This window comes from Gallinula chloropus (assembly GCF_964237585.1).
Source record: "Gallinula chloropus genome assembly, chromosome: 6".
Taxonomy (NCBI): Eukaryota; Metazoa; Chordata; class Aves; order Gruiformes; family Rallidae; genus Gallinula; species Gallinula chloropus.
The window spans coordinates 25,475,227-25,500,172 of NC_140091.1; the positions used below are offsets into that span (position 1 = coordinate 25,475,227).

Below are 24,946 nucleotides of genomic sequence, written 5' to 3' on the forward strand. Positions count from 1 at the left end.
TGGGTTTTGTGAAGCAAGCTCCCTTCCCTAAGTGGTGGCTGCTGCCCATGTGCTCTCCTTGTTGTTAGGAGAGCATGGAGGCTATCTGTGATGAGCTCAGACTGCCAGTCTGGCCCTGCTCGTAACCGGGGGACCCACCCGCCATCCATGCCGTTGATGTGCGAGCATGTGCTGAGGTGCAGGCAAAGAGGGAGGTGTAAAAAAGGTGGAGGGGGACAAAGCTGTAACCCTGTGGGCTGGATGGGCCATGCTCTCCTTGTGTCTGCACAGTGTGATCCTGCTGTCCCATCACAGCCTCTGGTTGAGACTTTTAGTGTTGGCAGACCCATGCAATCGCCTTCCTTCTGAGCACGCACACAGGCACCTCCAGAGGGATTCTCAGCCTCTCTGTATGGTGTTACTCCTTTCATAGGAGGCAGCAGGGAAGTATGGGGGGAGCCAGAATAAGTTGATAGCTAACTCCAGGGCTTTAGGAGGCATTAAACTGGTTGGAAGGGGTCCCTGGGGCAGGTTCCTGAGCCTTGTGCTTCCATAGTGTAGTTGCTAGGCTGCACAGAGGATTTCTCCACCTCACCAGAGCACCATGGTGCCTCTGGGTTGGGACCGTCTGGTACATTTTTAATGGAAAGCTTTCTTCGTTGTCAGGAAATCGTCCTTCATCATTGCTGAAATCCTTCTCAAGAGTGGTTCTGTTTGGTGAGCCTAGCACAGCCACAAGTCTGTGGGAGCGCAGCCTGCTCTCCTGCCAGCCGGCTGCGTTGTTTTCCAGGGCTTGGGGCCCCTGTGCTGCATTCAATCCTGCTGTGGGACAGGAAGCCGGCAGACACCCGGAGTGTTGCCCCAGAATCCAGACAAACCCCCTCCCAAGAGATGCCAGACCCCCTACAACCTGGCAAGAAGCCCTGGGAACCTGGGATCAAAACATGGATAACAAGTCTTTGCTTTCTACCCCAAGGCTAGGGATGCTTGAGGATGCTGCCATCTTTCAGAAACTCCACAGGCCATCCTTTTTTATTTTTCTTCTTTTGCTGGGATGAGCAGAGGGATTTCTCAGCATCGGGGCAACGTGAGAATCTTGAGGGCTGCATTTTGGAAAAATTTATATGGAAACATTTTCATACTTTCCAAAACAAAAGATGCTGAGGGGTTTGTTTCTAAGGGAAAATTCTTCCGCTAGTTTTGAAAAGGCTGAGATTTCTGAGTTTCCTTAGCACTGCTCATGGGTTCTTTAGGAGGCCATTATGAGGAATGACCTCTGAACTCAGTGCTAGCTTAAATACAATGTGTGAAATCCTGGCCCCAAGGAAAGCAGCAGACTTCCAAACTGGCACCAGCATGTCAGGAACTCGGGCATGGCGCGTTAGCTGACACTGCTTGGACCTCATGGTGGAGGAAGAGATCTTCTCGGAGCCACACTCTTAGCTGGGAAAGACTTCTTTATTCCTGTGTTTGAATGGAGAAGGGAGCCACGTCTGAAGAATGGATGTTTAAGCTGATGAACAAGTTGAAGAAGCATTTTATAGTGGTCTGAAATAAATCCGCGAGAAGGGATTTTGAGAAGCCCAGGCTGTGCTTCCTACCACCAGTGCCAGATTTTGCAGGGGAAGCACAGTCAGGCTGATGGAAGGTGACTGTGTAAATTTGACCCTCCGTGCTCAAGACTTTTAGTGTTTCTGGCCAGAAGACTGGAGCTCTTGTTGAGATATGATTACTTCTGTGATGTTTCCTTATTACAATAGAGTCCAAAGAGCCTTGTTCAAAGGCTAAGACCCCCCTGTACCTTGCTGCATCCCTAAAGAATGTCCCAGAGATTTTCAATCCAACTGGGCAACACCCTGCTCAAGTCAAGAACAGCTCACAGTTCCCTTTAATGAGTATTTTTTAATTATTACCTACTAGTGTCATTAGTCACTTGGTTTTTCAGCAAGATGACTGTGGCCTTCGCTGCAACGTCCTGATTTCTCTTTAGAAGAGAAGTTGCTGACAAACATTTCAAGACCTTTGTGTTACAATGCGCTTCTTACCTTAGGGAGGCAAGATTGCTCTGCAAGCAGGAAACATTTCTCACTGCTGAGGTGGGGAGATGTGGCAGATCCTGATGTTGCATTTTCAGGTCTGGGGCTATTCATGAGGCCCTAGTCATTGGCAGTGTGCAATTCCCTAAACCTCCTCTGTTATCTATATTCCTACCACAATCCTGATTACAGAAACACTTCTAGCACAATGAGACAACTGCACCTAAAAGCCCAACAAACCCTAGAAAAGCGGTAAAAATGTGCCACGTCCCTTGTTGCTGGCTTTCTTTTTCTTTCTTCTCTTCCTTTTCGTGCCTGCCCCGATTCAGTACTGGGGTTTGGCAGCACAGAAAACGGCAGTGGGAAGACAGCCAAGATTGTTTGTGCAGACGGCTTTAAGCTGTGGTATCAAAGGTGCAACTCCAGCCTTGGGTCCAAATATCACCGGAATTCAGTTTCCTAGGTTGGGTTTGAGCTCTTCTGCACAACAAATAAAGCTCAATTCACCTACGTGGAGGTGTGGAAAACCAAGTGTCAGTAGTTATTAGCAGCGGCGGGACAAGTGCTGTGTTTCTAGGTATGTGCCTCTTCTGGGGCTCACTCCTCATTCCACGGCAACATTGAAAATGCCAGAGGAAGCAGAAACAGCAGGAGCAGAAGTAATGGGCTCAGAATGGTGCCAGAATGCCACGGGTGAGTTTCCTTGCAAGCTGCCCATGGAGAGGGCCCGTCAGCATGCACCAACAGAGCCATATTTCATTTGCACATAAGAACCCAGGATTGTCCTGGGAGGCTGCATAAGAAATGAGGCTCCATGGTCGGTGCGAAACCAATAACAAATACCACGTTCCCTCCTACCAAGAAATCAGAGCACAGGGAGGGTGCCTGCAGCAGAGGAAAGCTGGGACAAGCGCAGAACAGCGAGGATGTTTGTTAGTTCTTCATTGTATCTCTTCCCAAGCGTAACTAACCCCACAGCCATCAGTAGGGATTGTGACCATGGAATGAACCCAGCTCCAGGACCTAACTGGACATTTTTCATTAGAAGACTTTTAAACAAGACATGTTATTTTTTTGGTGCAAACATTTAAATGTACCTGCTTGGAATATTTTTTCTGGAGAAAAGATAAGCAAAGAAAATCCAGTCTTTCCCAAAATGAGGTATTTTTGTAATGGAAGACAGTCCTGTTTCCAGTTTTCAAGGGATCTGAAATGTCACATTTTCCAGCATGAAATATATTTCATTACATTTTTTGAACATTTCAGAAAATCAGCATCAAAGCGGAACACGTGTGCTCATATATATATCAATATAGTTTGACTATGAAGAGTTTGTTTTAAAAATAGGAATCGGAGTTGGTCATCCTTATGGGTCCCTTCCAACGTGGTATATTCTGTGATTCTATGAAAATCCTTATCGCCAATATAAAATGTTTTAATCCACTCTGGTAGAGCAAAGGAATTGAAAATCATGGAAAAAGCTCATGAGATGGAGGACCAGAAAGAAGAGGAAGGCAGGCAGCAATGAAGGGGACCTTTAGGAATGAAAAAAAGGGCATTCAATGAGGAACCACCAATGTTAAAAATGAAGAAAAACAGGATGTAGCTGCTTACAGGACAGATTCCCTGGTGTGGAGAAGTCCTGTATAGGAGGAAAGCTCTGGATAGTCTATGGGCATTGGCCCAAGTTCAAGAGGCTGTGCAAGAGTGATGATGGCAAGGAGGATGGGGATGTGCTGAACACTCTGTGGCTTTGTTTGGATCTGTGTATAAGTTTTGTGCAACCTGTATAAAAAGTAACACAAGCTTAAAATTTTTGCAAAGCCTGTGTGTCATGGGCTTTGGCTGTCACATGTCACTGAAGAGATGATCCCTAACTTTGATCTCTTGCAAGGCTGCAGGGGTGGGGATATGTGTGGGTTAATTAGTGGCATGAGCAAGATACAGAGGCCTGAAGGTCTGCTTTCCGTGGGGTGGTATCAGAGCCTCTGGGTTCAGGGTGTGCAGGGAGGGCCACCAAAGGAGGCAGCTCTGTAGGCTCAGGAAACGTAAGGACCACTATTCCTGTGCGCTGCTGGGAGCTTGGAGATGATCCAGAGTAGGGGCAGAGCCTGGCTTGCAGCACGATGACTTCTCCACCGCCAAATACCAGAGTGGGGTGACAAAGGAGGAGGATGAAGATGACGTGATTTGCTCCCAGCATCTCTCCATCACTGGCAGGCAAGCCTGTTCCCAAGGGCAAATTCTGCAGAGCCAGCTGCAGCCACCCCCCTCTGCAAAACACAACGAAGTGTGGGGTTTTGGAGGCTTGCAGGAGCCTTGAAAACCACCTCTTGGGTGTGCTCCAGACTTGAGTAAACACTTCAAGGACACCATTAAGGTTCCCTGCCTCTCAGGCAGCGTGAGCCAAGGTGATAAAAATTGAAATAAAAACCCAAAAACAAAGACAGAGGAAAGAGGGAGAAAATGCTGTGAGGCCCAAAGGGCTAAGGATGTGGGTACTGCTGGGCTTAATTGTCTTCTTCCTTGTTCTGCAAGGAGGAATGTTGTTGGGACAGTGTTGCAGTCTTTTGGTTTGTTACTGGTTGGGTTATTTTTTAAGTATTTTTTTTCTTCCCCCGAAGCAAACAGGCAAGTGGCGTAAAGCAAATGGAATTGCGATTCTGAAGCTGGGAGAGTCAGAGATGATCCCAGGCTGCAAATCCAGATACGTGATTTTGAAGTCCCTGTGTAGCACAAGGTCGTGGAGGTCCTCAGCTGGGCTAGGTCTGCCACGTGGAAGAGGGGGGAAGCAGCCAACTTCAGACTCAGGTTCAGGTTTGAATTCTGAAACAACCCCCCCACCCCCCCCCCAAAAGTTCAGGGTTGTTCCCGGAGACTCAGGAGGGAAGAACTAATTCCAGCCCTTCTCCTCTAACAGGTCTTGGACTTATTCTAGCAATTCATTTGGGGCCCTAATGAGGAAAGCCGTCTTCTTTGTGATGACAGTTAAATATGTGCTCGGGCTCATTCCTCAATCAAAGGTTTACATTATTTTAGACTAGAATTATTTCTGTACTGTGGGTGCACCCTGATTTCACAAACCTTGCAGGACTGGAGCATGTGGAGAACTTCTAAAGACTGTCTTCTCACAACCTGCGACCTTGTTTCCATTATCACCCTTGAATCCACACCACTGACTTGTGCTGCAGGGAGACGAGGGGAGGGAAACATCTAGGAATGACACATAAAACAACAGCCTTGAGCTGAAATCGTCACGGCAAATCAGAGATTGCTCCTCGGTTTGAGAGCTGGAATTCTCCCCAAACTCATGGCCTGAGCAGACTGCCCATCAGATGGTTGGAAAGGAAGCAATTATTTGATCAATATTTCAAGCAAAACAGTGAGGTCAATTAAAAGTGAACATGTTCACGTTGTGGATAAGCCACAAAAGATTGCTTCAAGCTCTTAAGCCAAGAGAAAGTGTTACAAGTCAATCACACCTGCTCATACTCACGGCCTTCACAGGCACCAAGTTGAAGGGCAGTTCAAGGAGATGGAGGTGATACGCACAGAGTAACCCTAGAGTCTGTGATTGACTTGGGTCAGTGCAAGAGGAGTAAAGGGATTGCAGTTTCTGGATAGGAAATAGGGGCCATGAAGCATGCAAGGATTTCAGACATGGGGATTTTTTGCAACATTTATTGGAACAGACAAGCTAAGAGTGCTGGGGGATAAAGGATCCCAAATCAAACAGCCTAATTGGTCTCAAATGGAGTGACTAAGGAACTCTCTCCATTCCAAAATGGGTCAAATTGCATTTTAGAAGGAGATCTCTGAAATTTGAGTGGGAGGCCCGGATAGAAAAACGAATGGATGAACTCATAATTGACATGGATTCCATTATTGCTAATACCTGTGTCAGAGCTGCCACCGAATATGGCCTGCAAATCCAGTCTGGGGGAATTCCCCTTAGAGAGGTGACCCAGGTGAAGCAGACTATTTGCCATGAGCCTGGGAGGAACTGAGACTTTAATTGCAAACATATGGCTGGGTAACTTTCCAGCAAGTGAAACCTGGGGGATAGATAAGAGACCTGCTCTGAAGCAGATGATCCAGAAAGGGGTTTTGCTATTTCTGATCCTTGTAGTGGGTTTCTGTGCTCTCATATCACTTTATGCTGAACACAAGATTGTAAAGAAAGGAAATGCAATGTCAAAGTGTTACATTGGCACAAAGAGCCCAGTGATTTTTGGGAAGAATGAGGGTGAAATTAAGTTCTCTGTGATTTTACTGATGTGATTCCTTGTTTGTGTCTCTAAAAGGCAGCTGTCTGATCTTCAGCTTGCTCCTGTCGTGGAGGAGATGTATGGTGGCTTGTCTTGCAAACAGTTCTGCCTGGGATCAAATCCAATCTGAGAAGATGGCCTGAAGAACAAGATCATCACCCACTTGTGATGAGGACCAATGTGTCTGCATAAATTGTCTTGATGTTCAGCAAGCAGGGTAAGTGCACTGCAGCAAGGAGGAGCTGGGCACCAGCTCCTGGATCTGATCACTTCTAGGGGTGATAGGGAACACTTCTTCCCCCCAAATCCAGGGTCAGGACCAACAAGGTGTATGAGCACAGGCAGTTGTGTGAGGTAGCAGAGACAAGGGTAAGGGCCCGAGTTTAAAGGCAGCTCCCATGTGAAGTGGGGATGGGCCCTGTAAAGGCTGCTCACAGTTACTTCACTTTCCTTTTCACAGCAGCCTGATCCCAGCTCGCAGTTGCACTGCGTCAGAGCTGACCTGCAGCGCTGGCAGCCAAACCCCAAGGAAAGGAGGGAGGCTGCAGAGCCTTTCAGGCACTCAGAGCCTTGGGAATGCAGACTGTGGGCTTCACCTTGTGGTGTTATTGCTTCTGACTGTGCTGAAGGCTTCCCATTCTTTTCTAAACACCTTTAATACTGGGAAGTCTGCATGTGTGCTTTCCTCAGGGACCTGGAAGCACAGCCTTATGCATAATGAGGGACATAGAACTATTGTCTGGAGTGACTGGGAAAGAGCAAAGGAGAATATGGGCTGACCTTGATCACAAGAACCAAAGGGATGAGCTCAGTTTTCTTTTCTGGAAGTATTTTTGTTTGTCATGTGACCGGGGCAAGAGCTTAACAAGGCAAGAGAGACCTTGTGGTAGCTGGACAGAAATGTAGCTGTGTCAGTTGAGTTTTGTTAGTTTGCAAGGCATCTTCTGGGTCCTGGCTTGGAAGAAGCAGCTCCTTAGTGTCACAGATAGCCACACCATGGGGAACTTGTCATTTGACTCTTGAGTTTTGGAGGCTTGGGTTCTGGGATGAATCGAGCAAGGCCTGTACTTGCTGTGGGGAAGGGATTTCTACTTCCTTCAGCAGGCATCTGGGTAAGGTGAGCAGCACATCAGATGTCAGCTGGAGAGTTGGCTTTTGGAAGAGAACCAAAGATGAATTTGAACAGATATGGCAACCTGTAAGTGCTGGATTTGAGTCCACAGCTACGCTCTTCCATGTGACTTAAATGTTAAGGTTTGAAGAGGCAAAGACTGTAAGTATCATACAGCCTGATTGCTGCTTTGGGATGATGTTTAGCAGTTCACACAGACCAAAGCACCAATTTTGGTCAGAAGAAATTTTTTTTAAGAGCAGTGTCTGGGACATCTGCGGCAAAGGCTCTGGTTATGCCGAGCAGTCCTGAGAAAGAAACCAACAAAAGTTGGGTCTGCAAAAACTGAGGCATTTAACAGTAAATATTCCCTAAACCGGTGACCACATGTCTGAGAAGGAAGATTTATGCAAAATGGGGAAGTTTCATAACAGCACTCTGTAATAAAATAACAGCAGTGACGTATGCACACATGTACACGCATACTCATTCCAGATAAGATCAGATATCCAACACTCCAAAGATGAAACACTTTTCTGTTTATTTTTCCCCTTCTGACTATGAAATACAATTTTTCTTGGACTGACTGCTCCAGACAGAAATGCTGCTGCAAGTTCTTTCAGCCACTGCTGGGGGTGAGCTCTCTCCTTTGCCAGTGTATGTACCCCAGGCCTTTTCTGCCTGTAACTCTTCTTGCATGTCCCAGTCCTTCTGCTCCCCTCAAGTCCTGCTCTCTTTGCTCTGTTTGTCTCTTCCCAGGACAGTAGAACACATCTCCACTTAGATGTTCTATTGTCAGTTACTTTAGCAGGAAACATAGGGGTAGGGATTGGAGGGGAGCCACTAGATCAATAATGGGATCTGTTGGAAGGGAGGAAATGCAGAAGGGCAAGGGGGTAAAAAAGAAGTAAAAAGAAGTGGAAGATAGAAGTGAAAATGAGAAGGTGGAGAAGGAAGAGAAAGAAAGGGTAGAAAAAGCAAGGATCCCCAAGAATGACAAATTACTCCTCTGAGCCACGTTATATTCTGTATAATTTATAGTAAGTTGAAATATTGTTAATCTATAAAGGCTGTATTGTTCTCTTTTTCTCTTGGCCAACTACTGCTGACGTAAGCAGGAACTCTGCTCTGGGCTGAAGAAGTCGAGAGGCTAGCAAGCAAGCCTGGCGCCCAGACTGGAGCTGGAACTTGGATTCGGTCTCTGCTACAGAAAGTCTTTGAGGACTCAGACTTAGAGGAACCCAGGGAATATGAGGCTGTTGGGCAAGCTTCAGATAGCAGCTTTTAGTCAGTGTCTCTTCTACAAAAGCTCATAAAAATACATATTTAAATCTCTTCCAGGAATATGTCAGAGCTCTCCTGCAGAGTTAACGTGCCCAACAGAGACCAGCTCTGTCCTTACAGGATAAGGCAGGAGGGTTTAAGTCCTACTAGGAGGAGTTCATATGTCCTGCAAGCTTACTGAAGGAGGTGCTGCTTACTCCATGACACGTCTAAATGTATGTGTGTGGCATATATATATATATATATATACACACAAGTGTGTGTGTCACTGAATATAAGCTTACACAGCTATCTGTTTTCTCCCAATAATTCAGTAATTCTGCCTTGGGTTTTGCAGACTCCAGGATCCTGGCCAGCTGGAGCAGGAGAGGCTGCCAAAACCGTCAGGTTGATGGAGCCAGCAGGCTGCTCCACCTGACTGTCTGGAAGCATTCTTTTGCTCTCTTGGGAGCTTCCCAGCACATCTCCATTTCCTCTGAAAGAAGGTTCACCCACAAGTGCCAGCATCTATGCCAGGTCTTTCCATGGGTGCTGTGGCTGCAAAGCCCAGAGACCCCTGGCCCTTCTTAGCATTGTTTTGACCATCTCCCAGCTGCACAAGCCCTGAAAATTTCCAAAATGTAGCTAATGAAGCTGATGAAAAGACACAGCCTTTTGGCTAGTGCTATGGCTGCTTTAGATCAAGGGCATAGATGGCATGATCTTCTCTACAAGTCTTTGTATCTCACAATCTGGTGAAGACTGCAACAAACCATATTTTTCTTCTCTTTTAAAGGACAAGAACTTCTTTTGTCAACAGCTGAGAAGATCCTGAAGAATCCCAAGGTGCGTGAGGAGGTAACAAGGGGACAGCTGAAATTTATGTTATTGTGAGATTTCTGTGCGAATCTCAAGGATGATTGTGCTGGGAAAGTAAATCCTTCACAAATGCTCGTGAATCTCTGGCATTCAGGTGCCCCGCAGGAGAGAGGCAGAGGCACACAGAAGATTTACACCACTTGTTCTCAGCATGTGGCTCTCATGTGGGGCTGTGTTCTTCCTGCTTCTCAGAACAAGTGGGACTTTCAAATGTGATCTGTACAGGGCAAAACAGGAATATTCTTGCTCTCCCCCCTTGCCCAGGCTAAACACATTGCCTCAACAGGATCTTCCCACTGGGGTCCTCCTCACAAGTACCAGTGAAGGATGGTTCTTTGCAAGACTTGGGAGCAGAGGTCTGCACACTGGCAGTTCTGTTACCATAGAATCATAGAATAGAATCATAGAATCATAGAATGGTCTGAGTTGGAAGGGACCCCAAGGATCACAGAGCTCCAACCACCCTGCCACAGGCAGGGACACCAACCTCAGGCCTGGATCTACACAAGGTTGCCCAGGGCCCCATCCAACCTGGCCTTGAACACTTCCAGGGGCGGGGCATCCACTACTTCTCTGGGCAGCCTGTTCCAGCACCTCACCACTCTCTCTGTAAAGAACTTCCCTCTAATATCTAATCTAAACCTTCCTTCCTTTAGCTTTAATCCATTCCCCCTTGTCTTGCCAATGTCTACCCTTTTAAAAAGTTGATTCCCCTCCTGTTTGTATGTTCCCTTCAGGTACTGGAAGGCTGCAGTGAGGTCCCCCCTCACCCTTCTCTTCTCCAGGCTGAACAAGCCCAGCTCCCTCAGCCTCTCTTCGTAGGGCAGGTGCTCCAGCCCTCTAATCATCTTTGTGGCCTCCTCTGAGCCCTCACCAACAGTTCTACATCTTTCTTGTGCTGTGGGCCCCAGCTCTGGACACAGTACTGCAGATGGGGCCTCACGAAGGCAGAGCAGAGAGGGACAATCCCCTCCCTGTCCCTGCTGGCCACCCCTCTTCTAATGGAGCCCAGGATACCATTGACCTTCCGAGCTGCAAGAGCCACTGCTGGCTCATGTTAAGTTTCTCATCTACCAGAATCCCCAAGTCCTTCTCAGCAGGGCTTCTCTCAAGGAGCTCTTCTCCCAGTCTGTGTCTATGTCTGGGATTCTTCCAGCCCAAGTGCAACACCTGACACTTTGCAGTGTTGAACCTCATTAGGTTCACCTGGGCCCACCTGTCCATCCTGTCAAGATCCTTCTGGATGGCTTCCTTTCCTTCTGGGGTGTCACCCACACCACTCAGCTTGGTGTCATCTGCAAACTTGCTGAGGGTGCACTCAATTCCATCATCGATGTCATTGATAAAGATGTTAAAGAGAACCAGTCCCAAGACAGACCCCTGGGGGACACCGCTTGTCACTGGCCTCCACCTGGACATAGACCCATTGACCACCACCCTTTGTCTACATTCTGTCAACCAGTTTCTTCTCCACTGGATGGTCCACCCATCAAATCCACATCTCTCCAATTTAGAGATAAGGATGTGGTGGGGGACTGTGTCAAAGGCCTTGCACAAGTCCAGGTAGATGACATTGGTTGCCTTCCCTTTATCTACCAATGCTGTCACTCCATTATAGAAGGTCACCAGATTGGTAAGGTGCCAATTTTCATTGTTTTATCTTTGATTTGGGTTTTTTTTTTTAAACATGACAAGAATTCTGGTGAAGAACCACGTGTGAAATGGGGCTGAGGGTTCACATGGAAGCAAATGGGAGATGAATTTTTGCTTATGTGGAAAGGGAGAAAAATAAAACAGCTGCTTGTGGAAACATGGAAGGTCTCCAATATAATGAATAATAAGAATAATTTCAAATATATTTTCTGAGATCTGAAGAGTATTTATATGCAAATGCTATCTTAGAAGGTAGTGGAAAAAATCAGTGTTCCTAACATTGGCTGGGAAATGGAATTTGCAGTTCTGGAAGACTTGCGATTTCCATAGGAACCAAATGAGATGAAGTAGAAAGGCTTAACAGAGGTGATTAAAAAGTATTTTGTACTGAAAGCAAACTTTCTAGCTGAATGACATAAATTACATTTAAGAGAGAAAGTGGCTTTCTAGCAAGTTTAAAAAAACAAGCCAAATCTGCCCTTTTGTAACTATGTTAGAAAGCCTTAGAGAGCAGAGAGCTCAACTGCAGAGCACAACCTTAGCAGAACGGTGGGCACAGCTTGGGGTGGCACAATGAGATGGTGTAAATCTGGGTTTTGCCATCAGAATTTTGGGGTCCTGTTCACGTTCAAATATATGGGGGCAAAAAAATACAAAAATCCCCGTGCTCCATAAATCAAGAGGGGACCTTCACTGTCCTCCCTTGTGCTGAGAGGATGGATGTGAGCAAAGCACTTCATCCCCGTTGTCTGGTGTTTGGGAATTTTAACAAGATGAAAAAACACAGATTAAATCCTACATTAGCCTAATTTTGTGGGGTGTTGTGCTTATTTTAGTGGTGCTAACTTTGTGATTTCTGTACTCTCCTTCCCAAAGAAGGGAAGACAAGCAAGTTACTTCCTCTGCAGTGCTAGTTCTGTTTGTGTTTATTAGTGAGCTAAACACAAAGCTTTGGGCTACCCTCCAGCTTGATACGTAATGAGATATTTTCCTCAAACTCTGCTCTTGATTGAGCTTGTATTAATCTTGGTAAGATTAATACATATGTATGTTCTTGCAGGTCTCCGGGCAGTCAGATGGGATCTTGCAGTTAGACCTTGCTGCTGCAAGTTCAGCAGGCGCCATGGCAGGGACAGGGATCTTTCTATAGCAAATTCATGGCAGGATTGACACATAAGGGCAAATGCATTTGGCCTGAAGCAAAATTAATTCATGCATGGCTCAAGCTTGCTTCTATGTGTTGGTCCTGCTCCCATTGAAATGGATGGCTAAAATTCCCCTGGAGTTCAGCAAAGCGGGGCAGAATCCATACAGAAATTATTTTTTCCCAGAACAACTTTGCAATAACCAGTGGATTTGCAAACTCCTCACTCTGACACACTGAAATAATTTGGGACTTTCATTCCATTTTGCTTTAATTGGACTTAGGCTACATCTGAGTCTTCCTAAGTGGGTTGCTGCACCTAAACTATGTGCCGGCGTGTTTGCACTCTCTGAGGGAACACGGAGGTTAAACTAGAAGGCAGGTTATGTTAGCAAGGATATTTTCTTTTTATACTGATTCCAAAGGCAACCCTGTTTTAGGCTCACCACTCTGCCTTGACCGCTCCGTGCCTCTCCATACCAAATCATGCTGGGATTTGATGATAAAGCACATCCTCTTTCCAGGAGCCACGCCAACCCCTACATCCTCACTCACTGGGGTTCTGGTACCTTAGGCATTTTGTGGTCAGAAGGCAGACTGGAAATGGGGGTATTAGTCGTGGTTGACGCTGGAATGTTGAAACCCTTTGTAGGAAGAGAAGAAATTTCTTACAGAGCCGCTGTTGCCCATTTGACTCCCTGGTTTTTGTTTCTCTGGGTGTGCCAACAGAGATAGCTCTTAGCTGGATACCAGCACTCGCAGGGCCTGATTTGGTTCTATCTTCTTTACAAATTTTCCGTCTCTGACCAAGGTATTTCAGATCAGGGCAAAAATATGAGTAAATCAGAGCTGGCATCTAGCCCAGACGTATCAATTCCCTTAATTCCCTTCTTCCTGTGGCTTTGGGACAATCAAAACAGGGAATGTTTCCATTGCTATACCTTTATGAAAGTACAATATGTGAATGCCATATCCTGAGTGCATCTCATGTGTTCCCTCGCCTTGGTCGTTACCAACTGCACAGCTCGCTCTGGCAATTAGGTGAAATGGAGCACTGCAACAGAGTAAATCTTTTGGCAGGGCTTGGTTCCAGGGAAGATCAAAACCTCCAACGTGACAGTTAATGAAACAAGGAGAAAGAAGATGGAAGCTATTGGTCTCAGCAAGCCAACACTAACAGAAGCTGAAGGCAACTGGAGGTGCCAAGGTATCTGCTTGCAAAATCTGGAGAGAGCTGTGGGGGTCGTGGAGAGGACTGTACTGAGGCCGGTTTTCCTGGCAGTACAAACCTCTTACGATAACAGAGGAGCAGTGGAGACAGCCCATCCTCTCCACGAGGACATGTACTGTCTTTTTTAAGACAGGGAACCAGCTGGCATTATTCTGCATCCCCTGGGCAACGGTACTTTGCCGTGGAGCTGACCTGGGTGGAGCGCACGGAGGATGGCCTGGATCCAGGGCTATAAACTGGACCACAGTGATTGTGAGGACGGGACGGCACGGCCCGAGCAGCATGGAGCACCCAGTCCCCAGGGGAGACAACCAGTGCTCTTCGGTGGGCAACGTGAAGGGCTTAACAACAGCAGCAGTCTGCTGCAGCGTGAGCCAGAATGGAACAGAGAGCAAGGGCCCCCTGTATGGAGCCCATCCATCTCTGGAGCAGTGTTTCTCAGGCTGTGATCCATGGGCCTTTGGGGCTCTCTGAAACATCCAGTGGTGGCTTGTGAAACAATAGCAAGCCCTCTCTCCTCCCCTCCTGCAGCCACAGAAGGAAGCGCGCAAACAAAGTGGGAGAAAAATAAAAGCTACTATAGTTTAACTTGCAAATTAGAGTCTTTTGTTTATTTGATTTGATATATGAAAGCTATACCCGTTGGTCTGTGGATGGTTGGGGTTTTTTTTTTCCTGAAAAAAGGTTAATTCTTGGATTTGAGAAGTTTAAGAAATGTGGCTCTGAGAGTGCTATTTTTGGAGCCAATTACAACAGCATTGAAATGTTGATAGATTTCTTTTGTTTGTTGAAAGATTAGGCTGAAGCCCTTCAGTCTATAAAAGAATAATAAACCCTAGTGGGATAAAATACTTCATTGCAGTGAGGCTACAAAAGCCACCTCAGAGCGGTATGTGGCTCGGACGGAGGCACAGGGCTGGCAGAGCTGGCACAGATAATTGCTAGAGCAATCAGTGCCCAGAACAAAAGACACTGAGCTCCTGCTTTATTGGAGTTACACAATCTCATCCTCTTCCTCCCCCCATCATCTAGAGCTGATTTGGTGGCATTTGGAAAGCAGTACGAGGTTACACAGCGTGCCCAGTTTGGTCCTGTGCTGTCTAGTCTGAAACAAGGGGTTGGAAGGTAAGGGCTGGTACATTCATGTCTCGGGATACCTTGGAGTGCAAACTGAGTCTTAACTGGCCTGTTGTTCCTTGCCAGTACTGTCATCTGGGATGTTTCTGGTTTGGGGACCAGCGTGTATCCCACAGTTGTGGACAGTTTGCTTTTCAGGTAATCCTGCTCTGAAGAGTGTAGTTTCTGAGTTGCTTGTAAACCACCTTGAGATTCATCAGGAGTGAGGATTGTGTCGCTGCACCTGCCTCTTGTTTTGTGCAGATAAGCCAGGGGCTTACTGGGGGCCCATCTGAGGCTGAGGATCTTCCCAAGGAGGTGGGAGGTTTGGAGAGAGGGTGGCACTCCCAGGTACAGAGTTACATGAGGATACAAAGCTGCAGGTAAAGATCGGGCATGCCTTCATGCTCTTCTCAGTGATGGCAGCGACAGGACAAGGGGCAGTGGGTGCAAGCTGGAGCAGAGGAAGTTCCATGGGAATATAAAGAGGAATTTTTTCACTGTGAGAGTGACAGAGCCCTGGGACAGACTGCACAGAGAGATTCTGGAGTCTTCTCTGGAGACATTCAAACCACACCTGGATGTGTCCCTGTGGGATTTGGTCTGGTGATCCTGCTCTGGCTGGGGAATTGGAGTAGATGATCTTTCAAGGTCTCTTCCAACTCCTCACGTTCTGTGATTTGTTTTGTCTGCCTGAAACAACCTAAATTCATAAGCAGGAATGGCAAAAAGTGCCTTGGTACAAGGGGTAGGTGTGCATGTGACACAGACAGCAGGCAACAGTGCTGTTACAGGCTAACAGCCATGGACCCCTGCAGTCTCAAGGAGCCAGTGAATGGACAGCAGTGGGTGGCATCCAGAGATCCCAGTCATACCATTGCTTTTGGAAGCTTTGCCCAGCCTTTTCCCTCCTGGGCTGAGTACTGATCCCACCATCCCAGCCCTTTCTCCTGGGACGCTGTGTTACCTGCCACGCCGGCGTACGAACCGAGCTCTAACGGAGCCTGATAAAAATCACATGGCGCCTTTCACCGTTGTCTGAGCCAAGTCTCAGGGTGATTAATCGCACTATTCCTGCCTAAGTTTCCCCTCGTTCACAATTTTAATTCCTTTCATTTCACTTCTGGCTGGCGTGTTATGTTGAGCAGCACTGTTCTCATCTGTTAAATGCCTCCGTTTCACCCCAGAAAGTGCTCCCTTCTCCACAGCAAATGAGGTGTTTCCCCCGTGCCTCTTATTTCTTCCCAGGATGGTGGTGGGGATTAATAAGCAAGAATTTGCAAAGCACTTTGTGGTCCTTGGGGTAAAGGGTCTATACAAGGGGGAGGCGTTGCCCTTTATTAAGGGTCTATTTACTAAGGTCTGTTCACCTCGTGCTGGCGACTGGGTCAGACCAAGCTGTACGCGCCTGTCGGGCTGTAAGAGGGTGTGATGTGTCACGAGCACAGAGAGGGGAAGTTCTCTGCATTCCCCAGATGTGGCCCAACCCAGGATTGTCCCACGTGCCTGTGGTGTCAAAGCTTGGCTTGGCTTCCTGAGCCGATGGGGCTCAATCTGAGGGTGGGTGACAAGACAGCTGGGCTCTGTGGTGAGTTCAGGGCTTATGGAACCACTCACTGGGCTTTGCAAGGTGGAGGGAAATCTGCCTGCCTGGTTATGCTGTGAGTGTGACAGCAAAGTGAAGGGGCTCTTGGGGAGTGGGGGAGGAGAAAGAAGAACTCTAAAGAAGCTGGTTTCTACCCCAGGGATCGCTTCCAGCAGAAATGGAAAACAAGCCTTGTCCAAAAGATCCCTCAAACCAAAAAATGCACTGCAGGTACAGCCAGCTCCTGCCCAGGTGCTGTCTCTGCCTTTCAGCGGGTTGAGCTCATCAGGCTTGCACTGAGCAGACAACATGGACTTGGAAAGCAGTGCAGACCCCCAGGCAGCACTCAGGGACTGCTGGCTCCCAGCACCCAGAGCTGCCCTGAGCGGGGAGTTGCTCCCTGGGCTCCTGCACAGCTCTGGGATTGCTGCCAGGAGAGCAGCCCAGGAGAGCATCCATCCCTGTGCCTGTGTGACTCGGGTAACTCTTGGCAGACCTGTCGGAAGCTCTGACTCCTGCCCTGATGAGCTTAGGGTCAGAATAAGAATGACATGACATGCCTAATCTGTACCTATGAATTTGGTTGGGTTTTGAAACTCAGCCTAGCCTTTGCACTGAAGCAGAGCTATGAAAGCAAGTGAGATAGCATCCTGGCTTGTATCAAAAATGGTGTGGCCAGTAGGTCTAGGGCAGTGATTGTGCCCCTGTACTCGGCATTGGTGAGGCCACACCTCCAGTACTGTGTCCAGTTCTGGGCTCCTCACCATAAGAAGGACATTGAGGTCCTTGAATGAGTCCAGTGAAGGGCAACCAGGCTGGAGAAGGGGCTGGAGGGCAAATCCTATGAGGAGTGGCTGAGGGAGCTGGGGATGTTTAGTCTGGAGAAGAGGAGGCTGAGGGGAGACCTTATCACCACCTACAACTACCTGGAGGGAGGTTGTAGAGAGGTGGGTGATGGTTTCTTCAGCCAGGTGACAGGAGATGGGACAAGGGGAAATGGCAAGAAGCTGTGCCAGGGCAGGGGCAGATCAGATATTAGAAAAAAATTTTTTACTGAAAGAGTTGTTGGGGCCTGGAATATGGTTTAGCTTAGGATGGGAATGGTTGGACTTGATCTTTAGAGGTCTTTTCCAGTCTTGTGATTCTGTGAAATCAGTGAAGCCAGCTTTCCTACATCTACCTCCTGGTGACTAATAAAAGCGAGTTTAGCCACCTCCCCTTCACTTGGGGCCCTGGTTTGGATCTCTCTCCCCATGTAAGGATATTATATTGTCATTAATTTACTGCTTCTGAGGCGTCTGCCCCTCTGACCAGACTTCCCAACCTGGTCAAAACTGATGAGCAAACCCATGTAGAGTGTTAGCGCAGTAGTGGGGTTTCCCCCAGAAAATCCATCCAGCCCCCTTCCACCTGCCCTGTTTCAGCTTCGTTTCAGCTCAGCCTTGAAGTCCCTTGGTGAGCAGCAGCTCCCAGGAGTGGCAGAGACCAGCTCTGCCATGTGCAGCCATCACCTGGCACAGGTCTCCAGCCAGCTCGGTGTGTGCTCCAGCTGTCTTCAGTTCGCAAGGCTGTTTTGGGCAGCCACTCCCACCCAATGGAGCCACCCTGTGTCCCCTTCTCACCGCCCAGACCATGACCAACTTGGGGTGAAGTGTGTGAAGTGTTGCGGACGGGTCCCGCCTTTTATCAGGCTGGGTGGGTGGTGCTCCAGGGGCAGCACCAGGAGTCAGGGGTCTAACTCTCACCTTTCAGGGCTAGAGGGCTTTGGGGTTTTGAAGGGGTGTGATGAATCAGAGCAGACTGTAACTTCAGGCCACCTCTCCTCCCTCTGCCAGCTCAGCAGAAAAGCATGCAGAAACACAGGGACAGGCACAGAGGCAGGACAGGGCAGTCTGAGGGACCCTCTTGACCAACAAAGCGCAGCCCATCCTCCCTGGGTGACAGCGTCAGTCATCTCAGCAAAGGAGAAGAGCAGCAGCAGGGGAGATGCCGGTTGAGTCAGACACTTTGCCGAAGGCTGGGAAATCAGAGTGGAAGGCTCAGGGTTTCCAGGACTCCAATTAATTGCAGGGGGTGGGGGGAGTCATGGAAGGGGGAGAGGTCACTTACGCTGTATAATGCCTTGGCTTCAACTTTTCTAGGAAGCTGTGGCCCAGAAGATTTCTTTTCCCTGCCAAGCAAGAGCCGGCACAATGACACCCCCCAGGCCTCCACCCTCTGCAATGCAGCCAATGAAAAGGAAGATGGGGAGGTTTTCTGTGCCACACGTTAACTCTGCAGCTGTCAGAGCGGCATCGCTGTGCTGCACCCGTGCTGCTGCCGCGGGCTGGCAGTGCCGAGAGAGAACGTGCCTGCAGCCTTGGCTCTGCTCCTGCTCCAGGGATGTGGGATCAAGTGAATGGAACAGCATCGTGGCGGCCCCCAAAAAACCACTGCTGTGCTGAAGGCAGCAGCAAAGGGTGGGAGCCGCCTCTCTGCTGCTCACATCCCTGTCCCCTTAGCTCATAGCTGCTGAGCTCTGAGCTTCCACAGAAAGGCCTCTCTGCCTTTTTCTCCATGCTTGTTCCTCCCCTCTTGCCTTCCATGTCCTTTTTATCACTGCAGTGGGTCCAGGCTGCATGGATCAGGCTGGGAATCTGCTCAGAATTAAAACCAACCCGATGGAGGCTGCAGCTCAGCCCTCAGCAAAGCCAGGCTTGTGGGGCAGAGAGGTCTGAATTTCTATCTTAGGGGACTTCCCAAGATGTGAGCCAAGCTCAGCTCTCGGTGACTAGCCCGGGGATCCTGACGGAATGTGGAAGGTCCACCTGCAAGGACCAAAGCCCTGGCAAGGGGGATCCTTGGAGAATCCCACTCTCCTCCTGCCTGGGTAAGGCTGTGGAGAGCAGGGGGGAAAAGGTCCATCTCAGGCACCAGGGAAGCATCAGCTGGAGACACCATGTGTCTTGAATTTCTCCACTCTGTGCTGGTATTCTTTTTGGGAGGTGAATGGCTGGGGGGAGGTTGCTACTCCGCTTCCCTCAGAGATGAGCTGTGCTTGCCGATTCCCGTGTTCTGTTTCAAAGTGAGCTCCTCTCCCGGGTGCTCTTTGGGCACAGGGGAATAACCTAGAGCCCGGAGCAACGGCACAGTGCTCCACAACTACTGTGTGAGCCCTACACAAAGAAATTCGATTCATCTCAGACCACTGCTCCTGCTGAGAGCTCCTGAAAACAGTGCCGGGCTCACACCAGGGCCTCAGAGGCGAAGCGGATGCAATTGTTCACCCTGTGCCCAGAGGCCCTGGGGCAGCGGCTGCACAACCCAACCACTGCCCATTTCGTCACATGTCATCTGTCATGCCAGAGGGACAGGCAGTAATGTCATTGTGGACATCCCTGGCATGTCACAGCCACTGGGACTTCTTCCATGCAGCTTCTCAGGTCCCAGTGCAGGATGGGCAAGGGTGGGAGCCGGCTCTGCAGCTGCTCGTGGCGAGCGATGCTGCTTTCATCATCAAAGCGGGAACTCTGGCAGCATGTGTGGGGATTAGCGTCAGATCCTCCACTTGGACCAGAAGCTTCAAGGCCTCCCAGCTCCATCCTGTCACCCTCACCATCCATGTTTGCCCAAGCTGTGCCACTACTTCCCCGAAGAAAAGGAGGGTGGTCACGGGCTTCCCAGCCACGGCCACCAAGATGCACGAGGGGACGGGGACCCTGTGTGTGTCCCCCCCATCTCCAAGCGGGATGCGCCGGCGGCACGAAAGGGTTAAGCCGTGTTGTTGATTGTCACATGGTGCTGGGAATGCAAAGGGAGCAAGAGGCTGGGGAGCCCGGCGGCATCGGCACATCTTGACTGCACATGTGGCCTCTACCACAAACACTTCAAAGTGCTTCCCTCAGACTGACGGAACAGCCTGACGCCGACTGTAAATGCCCTTGACACGCAGAGTGGAAAATATCAAACGCTTCGGCATTCCCCCCGAAAGGCAGCCTGTTCTCGCTGGGGAAGGCCTTAATGAACCTGCGCGGGAGAGGAGGAGGAGGAGGGAGGACGGGAGGTGTGACGGGTGGTTCTCATTTAGCCCGTGTATGACTATGCGCCAGCCCGGGCAACTGCACTTAATCTGAGGCAAATCCAAGCGCTTGAGGACATTTTCAGAGAGGCCAGGACATCAGCTCCAGGCGGCTCCGTGTCAAGACCCCACCACACCTTCCCCCCCAGCCCCGCTGCCTGCCCCAAACTGCACCAGGAGGAACAAAAGGGTTTCCAGGAGGGAGGTTTCTCCCTTGCCTCGAGGAGCCCCCACCTCCTCCCATCCCTGTGCTGCCTCCACTCCATCGCTCCCAGCCCTGAAATGCCCACCCTGACCAGGTGCTTTCCTGCCACTGAAAACCTCTCAAACCACAGGACAGAGCAAGAGCCAGAAGAAACCTCTTCATGGCCCCCGTCCCCTTTCTTTGAGAAGGAGCAGACCTCTTTGTCCCAGCTGCTCAAAGCAGGACAGGCCTCTCCTGGGACATGGTCCTGCTCTGATGAGTGGAACAAGCCTTGAGAATTGCAAGGAAAGATCTCCATCTCAGGTAGCATCAGAGAGTCACTGGGGGCCCTCTGCTGTAACCCTTCCTGGGGGCAGCATCTTCCCTTGGGCACCCTTGACATACAGTCCTGGTTGGGATGCTCATATCTGGGTTCATCTCATACCTGGGTTCATCTCATATCTGCTGCTTGGGTGATGCCCACCAGGTCACTGCTCTGGGCTTTGCAGGTGGGCTGCCTCCAGCCATGAGAACAGAGGTACATGCCCATCCCATGAGGCCTGATCCACCTTGTGATGGGGGACACCAGGCTTGTGGTTGTGTGAGGAACCTGCTGAGTCATAAAGCCCAGGTAAACTGCAGTGGCTATGCTGTTTTGCTCCCAAAACAACTGATGCCTCCCCCAGGCTGTGCCTTCTCCTGGCCAAGGAAGGAGAGGGGCAGAGACGATGCCACGAAGCAGGGATGGCTGGGTTTGCCACCACTGTTGGGCCAGCAAGTCTCTCCATCCTAATCTCACACAGCCTCAAGATGCAAAAGCAATGCTTACAGTCACTGCAGCAAGATGAGGGATGACCCATCTTTGCTGATGGCTCCAGCTGCTGTGGCAGGGTTGCTGTCATCAGACAAGAGTGCAAGGGAGCAGGGGAGTGTGCCCCAAACCTTTGAGGCCATTTCCCCTGGGTGGAGCAAAGCAGGGACCTGGATCCAGGGAGAAAGCACCATGTTCTCCTTGCTGCATGGAAAATGGTGGGCAGGGGGCGGGTCTCTGCCAGTGTTGGTGGAGAAGACACAGGGTACTGAAGTGTGGCTCTTGGCCAGCAGCTCCTGACCCTGAACCACCTTCAGAACCATCTCCGATGGCCCCTTTTGGGCATGATCCCTCAGACTCAAGGGGAGCATGAGCACAAGCTGTGGCCAGTGGAGCCAACGTAGGCAGGCAGACACAAATCTTCTGCCCAGCCAGATGCAGAAGAGGGGACAGAGAGACAACAGGCCTGTGTGCGGTCTCCAGTGCAACACGCATCACCGGGAGGCTGAACGGGGCTCTGATGACTGTAGGCAGGGATCCATTGGTTATGACACATTTGGCATGAGCAAAATTGCCTCATAAAATACTTCTCAGATCAGCAAGAGCTTGAGGGACGTCAGGGGGGAATTGAAGGAGAGGAAAGTTCAGATGATCAGCAGTGTGATCCCTCCTCGCCTCTTGGAAGCAAAAGCAGACAGGGGAGGGAAGCCACCGAGGGGCAAAGGGTGTACAATGAAGGCAAACCAGAGATGTTTCAGGTCGTGGAGCATCGAGTCTGCTGTCTGAGGGAGCATATGAACTCCACCTCCATCACTTTGGGAGAGCAGCCAATATTCTGGATAGCAAACAAGGTAAAGCAGTTAAGAGGGCTTTAAAGGAGTATCTTTAGGGAACAATATTAAGAGGTAAACAGAAGACATAGGTGCTGCCATAAACTGCTGACTCCTGACAGCATGAACATTAAGAAGCAAACCTAGAAGCCTGGGCAGTAAACATCAGGAGGTGGAAATGGACACCAAAGGCAAAAAAAAAGCACCCTAGAATGACTTAGGATTTCTGAAACCTCATGGGACAGTTTGCCATACCCCCTGTTTGGAAAAGATTCTGTTGCCTTCTTGAGTGTTGCTGGGTTTTTAGAAGGGCGGGAGGTGGGATGCCCACTCTTACAGATCACGGAGGGGACCGTGAGGATGAACCAGCTTAGCCTGCTGGCGGCAAGACATGCTGGGGAGCACGAGGGGACAGTGCCGGAGATGGTGGGACCTCTTGCTCCAGAAGAGTGGGCAGTGAGGGAGATGGGGTCCAGTGCTGGTGAACCCCCCAGGCCCTGCCACAGCTGGCAAGGGATGGCAGGCTGGCACAGCCGGGGTCCTCCTGCGCCGGTCTTTGTGCTGACAGATAAAGATGGATTGATCGCTGAGTTGCAGATTGATGACTGCTGTCAGCTGGTGGCCTGCCTCACCAGCCAGGGAAGGGAAGCAGACTCCATGCCCCATCCTTTTAAAGGCTTTTTGCCTCAGGATATGATTTATTGTTAGAAAACAAAGGATGTTTAAGGAAAAAAGCCAACACAAAATAAAACATCTCAATTGATGAAAGCTGTCTTTGGTCCCCAGTGTCATTCCTCCCCTCTTCTTGAGCCTGAGAGCAGAGGAAGGATACAACTCCCCCCGGCAAATAACCCAAAACCAGCTTCCTCTGCCTTTTAGGTATGCAGCACTCTGGTCTCATGATGGGCAGGGACTCCATAACCTATTCCCAGGCTGCCTCCCTGCCAGTGAGCATGCCACTATGTGCAAACACAGAAGAGCTCTGACCGCTGCTATTTATAAGCGATGAGGGACAGGGTTTCTAGCAGCACAGAGGTACCCAGCTCTAGCCACTGGTTCTGCAAAAAGGAACAGCTTCCCTGGGCTGAAAGTGATTAACAATTAAATGAAAACGAGTTAAATTAAGGAGCAGAGGGAATTATTTAAACAGAATTGAATGGATGATGATTGGGAAGTGTTTTGTGAGATGCTGCAAGGTAGCTGCTGTCCTGGAAGCCTGGATACTCTCCTGCATAAGGAAGCTCAGCTGGGACAGAAGGTGGGAGTGGTTGTTCTGTAGGCTTAGCATGTATATACACTTAGATAAGTAGCATCGTGGGCATAAATGTGCCCATGGGTGTTAATGGTTGGTGTTAATGGTAAATAAAAAAGGAGGAAACTGAGTGGAAATTGGAGAGAACACAACTGGGAAGAGAAGCTAAAGGCAGGAGTGAAAATTCTCTGGCTGTGAGGGTCAGCAATAAAAGGGAATTGTTTGGGTGTATCAAGAGAAGCCATATCCTATAGTGAGGTCCCAGGCAGTGACAGGAGAATATTCGGCTGGCGTGTAGAAGAGGCGAAGTTATTTGTTCTCCATTTATTTGTCTCTTTGGAAAGGAGTAGGATGACACGCTCCTGCGCTGCGGAGATAACAGAGCACTCTGCGTTCTACCAGTGACAGAGCCCAACGCTGAGCAGCAGTGATTAAAGTTAGACGTTCTGCAGGATCAGATAACTCGCATCAAAGGGTAAACAAACTGGCCCCAGAGCTCTCTGAACCATTAGTGTCGGTTTTTAAACAAATCTGGGGACTCTGGGGAAGCTCCACAGGGCTGGGGGGGGGGGGGGGGGGGGGGGTAGGGGGGGTGAAGGGGGTGGGAAAATAATCTAACACCAGACTAATAAGGCAGTAAATAAGAGATGGGCTATGCATGGGCTATGCAAACAAGCGGCGTTTGGCAGGACACGGCTCCAGAAAGACTGATCATAAGAAAAACCTTTGTGGAACGCAGTCCATACGGACTCACAGTATGTCACATAAGTAACATCAGCCAGCTGTGGTTTGCAGAAGACAGAGCCTTGTTACTGTTTGTGATGGGATAGCGACCTGAAGTGACAAGGTGGCATCGTCCCCTCAGGTTTTTAGGTAGTCCTGGGCTTACATCTGCGTGGCATCCCAACAGTCACCCCTGTACAAAAGCCAGTGCAGTTAGGATTGCTTTTACAGCTCTGTAACTGAGCTAGCTGGAAATTAGGGGATGTTGTCTGGTTGGCTTGTTCCTTATGGGACCTTGCAGTGCTCTGATTGATACGAGGGATTGAGCATTGCTGGAGAAATGGGCAGATGTCTGGGGAAGGGTAAAGCTCTACGTGGCCAGACAGGTTGCTTGAGCTCTGTCTATGCAAACCTGTCCTCGTGTCTTGGTCTTCGGCCCTTGCGGGGCAGGGAGTTGTTGTGATGCTCCAGCACTCCCATCTGGGTTTCCTCTGTCTGCATGCCGAGGCTCTGGGGTTGCTGGTACATACCCAATCTGGATTTGGGATGCAGCCAGAGCATGCCTCCAGATCTAAGATTTGGGAAGCATTCTGGGATAACCTCATGTAGACGTGGTCCCTTGGCGCAGAGGACTCCCCTCAGCAGTACGTGTCTTAACCCAGCTGCATGCGGGGGGCAGGTCTTCTATAGTCTGAAGCTTCAGCCACTTGGCACCACCACAGCAAGTCCGTTCAGACCCTCAGAGCAGCATGGCTCCCTGCAGCCTCTCGAGCTTACGAGCAAGGGGAGCCATCAGCCGCAGTGCATGTGATAGCAGGCACTGC

At 49.5% G+C, this 24,946-nt stretch overlaps 1 protein-coding gene across 10 annotated transcripts in view; it reads left to right on the plus strand.

Annotated features, from left to right (window-relative positions):
- Nucleotides 1-14,152, plus strand: part of NTMT2 (N-terminal Xaa-Pro-Lys N-methyltransferase 2) — a 48,854-nt gene extending 34,702 nt beyond the window's left edge. For 3 of the 10 annotated variants that reach the window (XR_014617399.1, XR_014617406.1, XR_014617407.1), the window contains 3 exons: nucleotides 6,324-6,500; nucleotides 8,736-9,503; nucleotides 13,414-14,152. The gene's annotated coding sequence lies outside the window, so the exon portion shown is untranslated. The other 7 variants (XR_014617400.1, XR_014617401.1, XR_014617402.1 and 4 more) reach the window with 7 other exon arrangements.
- The last annotated feature ends 10,794 nt before the right edge of the window (nucleotides 14,153-24,946 follow it).